We start from the raw sequence: 4,251 nt of genomic DNA on the forward strand, positions 1-4,251 counted from the left end.
TCCTTCAGGAGAGATATGTCACTTGTTAGGGTGCAACCTCAATTCATGTTTTCCACAAAAACTTTCTGGACTCATTTAACTCCACCTACTTCTTCTATGTAATGCTGAACCTAATTTCTAGAATGTCTTTTAAGATTATTCCTCCACATAAACCTCACATGAAGAGGCATACTTCTAGAATGGCACTTTCATAGCCAAGCACAGTTTTCTATATTTTTCTTTTAATAATTTACCTTGTAAATTATTAAATTGTCTTTTTCCTCTTTCTAGGTAAATAACTTATTCTTTACACTTTGTTTTTAAAGGCTCATTCTGACTTCAAAGCAACTCTAAATATCATGCTACTCATCTAAGTGCATAACTAGCATATATATTTGAATACCTTTACACTTCAGGATATGTCTCACAGCGCATCTCCTTTCCTGCTCCTCCTAATCTCAGCCAAACACTTCCTCTCCCATCTTGCAGCAGCTCAGGAACTTATCTGATCTCAAAGTAAACTGAGTCAATTCACTCATAAGCCAGCACCCTAACACTACTCTTCTTCCCCCTTCCACTGCTGCTATTTTATGGAGTTTAATAAGCTTACTCATTGGTGGTGAGCTGTTAAATTCTTGAAGTCGTTAACCTGTTTGAAGCCCTCTAGTGAAATGTATCTTTCTTTTCTGCTTCAGTTCATATAACTAAAACATCAGTATTTCATAACTATACCTGCTAAGCTGTAAAGTGCATGTGAGAACCTTGGAAGAAAGTTACTATTAAATTACAGCATAGTATTCCTAATATTACATGAATGAGGACCTCCATTTCACTGCTATAGGATTGACATCACAGGCTGCAAACTAGGGGTGAAGCTATCTTGAGATAGTTCAATAAGTTAATAGCTTGCTCTTATTGAAAAAGGAAGTCCTGTTCCCCCATTCTTACTTTATACCAGCTCTGGCATTTGTCAAAGGCCTCTTAAGAGTTCATTCATCTCAGTAGCACAGGAGGAAAAAGAAAGTAGATTGTTCTGTAGCTAAATTTAATGAGATGGACTGACTCATCAAAGGGCCTAGCAAGAGCTAGAAGGCAGCATGAGGATGGGTAGAGCTGTGACTATAGGGGAGACTGTTTATCTGCACCCCAGTCCCTCCACATATTAACCATGAGGTGGTCCAGCCTCTTTTCTAAGCAGTGCTTTGATACTTTAAGTCAGTCATGATGTGACAATGGATTTATATGGGTGGTTCTCAGTAAGAAAAGCTTTTTAATATTTATTAAATTATGAGGCTTGTATATTTATTCTAAACATTTTGATACAAAAGAGATTTAAACAAGAAAAGCTTTTATAATGCTTTAAAACCTCAAGAGAATGTGACCATTTACATCCCAGTAGCTACTTTGCCAGTAAAATTATCATCATTCCACCTACATTTTGTTTTGAGTACCAGCTGTTCATAAGTGGAAAAACAAACTACTAGCCCTGTTAAAAAATGTGGTGTTTGAGTTTACACAATATCTGTGTGCGACAGAGCCTGCAAAACAGGTTTCTATGCTCTGAAGGACATCTGGCATCTTCTGAAATGCTGTGGAATAATTGTTTTTATCCTAGCAAGTACCTAGGGAATAAGTACCTGTCAAGGAAGGAAGGAGTGTTGGATAACACAAGTGATTATTTTCCCATGAAATCAGTGGTAATACATGCTTCCATACCTCTGATCAAACACACATTTGGCCCCACCCCCCTACCCCCCAAAAAAAAAATATCACAACTCAGTACTTTAGGAGCTGACAGAATGAAGCTCCATTTCAAAAACCTTCAAGAAGCCTTTTTAAGGAATGCCAAAGTGTATGTAAGAATTGCTGCCTACATGTTCCATGTGCTGGTAATCTTAAGGTAAGTTTTAATTGCTCTGAAAATATAGTACCTGCCTCCAGTTAAGGCAGGTACTTCCTGACTTGTAGGCTGTGTCAAGGCTCAAACAAAGAACAAGCTTGCAATACGGCACTGCAGTCATAAACCTGAGCTATTAAATGCTCATGATGGTAAAAAGTGTACAATAACAAGCCACCTATCAGCAGAATTCATGAAGCTTGGTTTCCACTGGATTTTTATCTATTATTCAACAGTAGTAACCCATGAGCTCCTTTGTTCCAAATAGTGTTATCTTGTTTCCATACTAAAGGAAATATATCAGATACCTACTGGTTAATAAATATCACCTAATAAGCAAAGGTTAGTATTTAAAAACAAACCAACCTACCTATATTGAGGTGTTCCTTATGATGCTTAGGAAACTTATTTCTTACTCCTGTAGCTTTACTTCTAACTGCTTTTCTCTGATAAAAAAGGATCATATCCTATTCTTTCTTCTATCCCAGCCCTCAGTGGGACTGCATGTGACCTTTTTTTCTTTTTTTGAAACAGAAAATTGATTGCCATACACAGCTGAGAAACTTACTGCTAGTTTAACAGTTTAACAAAATTCTAAACTTTAGAACAGTAACACCAGTGAGCCTCTTCCTTAATTATACCCAACTTTGAACAACAGAGGTCCTGGCAATGTGTCTGAAAACTGGAAAGTAACTTGGCACTAGAGAATAACCAGAGTGGCTTTCACAGGGCCTTTAAAACTCATTCTTTTGGCTCAGAGGAGGGTAAACTCTTGGTGCTTGAAGGAAAGGCTTCCACTCAGCAGAGGTGTATAGTCTTTCATTGTGAATTACATATCTTTTTTCTTTCAAAATGAATTCTCTGTGGTGTTAGTGGGGATTCTTATTTTAATTTTAGAAGTGTTGGCCTGTACACTAGTGTTTTCCCTGAATATGATCAGTTGGAAGCACATTTTTCCATTAACATATGTGCATTACCTGCCACATAGAATTTTTTTGCTTGTCGAGGGCATACATGTTGCTGGTGGTGTGCGGCCAGAAACCATCTGGTTCTTGTGTCAGGATCACATCACAAAAATGCCACTTCAGGAGCATTTGTGTAGTTCTCAACCAAAACTACACTGGATTTTGTACTGAATGAAGACCTTTACAATTGAGTTTTAAGCCCATTTTCTTTCAAAACAACTCCATAACCTGCCCTGCAGTGTTTGAATACAAGTAATGCTGCAGATCACTCAGTCCTCACATGTAAGCACTCCAAGAAGCTCCCTTCTCCCAAGCACTCACTTTGTCTAGTTATAAACACTTAGGCTGAACCTTCAAAGATAAAACGCTGCCACAGCCATGGGCAGCCTACTAACCAAAATCTCCTTGTTTGCCCTCTGTTTCTCCTGGTCTCCTCCAAATATACTTCACTTCCAGCAATGCTTTTTTGTGTTTGTTGTTTTGTGTTTTGGTTTTTTAAAGTACTATTAGCCTTACCAGTCAAGGGCCTCAGTACTTGACAAGTCCTACCGAACCTGCCTGAACAGGATTTTTTTTAATGATAGTAACCACATCACGGTGTGCTGTAGAGGTGCCAAAATTGGAACTTTTAATGCATCCTGCCAGCTTACGGCTGGACACGTACAGAAACACTTACTCTCACCTCATGTCAGAGCACAGCTCCACACAAATCTCCATTTGGGGGTTTCCTGACCCAACACCGGTGCCATCACCGTACTGCCACCGTACCTACGCTTTCTAGGAGTAGGTAGGTGCAATTTCGCACAGGTAAAAGCTAAAACAAGCACGCCTTCGCCAGGCTCCAGCCGCTGAGTCCTTAGGAGAGGCGGGAAATCCAGTGATGTGGCAGCGGGCGCCGGGCCCTGCTCCCCCTCCCCGCCGCGCCCCCTGCACAGTGCTCGATACAGGCCCGGCTCCCCCGGCCGGGCAGCGTCCCACCCGGCTGCTGCCCGTCCCCACCTGGAACGCCGAGGGGACGGTGAGCCGCCACCCGCCGCCGCTGCCCCCTCGCAAACTGCACTTCCCAGGGACCTGAGGGGCGAGACAGGCGCCGCCCGAGGGAGCGCCGGCGCCCGGCCTGCCGGGACGGGTAGTTCTGACCCTGCCTGAGGCGTTTGCGCCAACTACACGTCCCGTCCACCCCGCGAAACGGGAGGCGGAGACGGTAGAAACGACAGGCGAGCGCAAAGGCTGACAGGAATTGTAGTTTCCTCACACGCAGAAAACGCAGGCAACTACATTTCCCATCTCTTCTGGGGAGGAGGGCCGCGAGGGGCTGGCGCAAGCCACCATGGGCACCGTAGTTCCCGCGCCTGGCCGCGGCCGTACTACGGGGCGAGGCCCCGGGGGCTGAAAACTACTAAAATGGCG

The sequence above is a fragment of the Falco naumanni genome, chromosome 4, assembly GCF_017639655.2.
Source record: "Falco naumanni isolate bFalNau1 chromosome 4, bFalNau1.pat, whole genome shotgun sequence".
Classification (NCBI taxonomy): Eukaryota; Metazoa; Chordata; class Aves; order Falconiformes; family Falconidae; genus Falco; species Falco naumanni.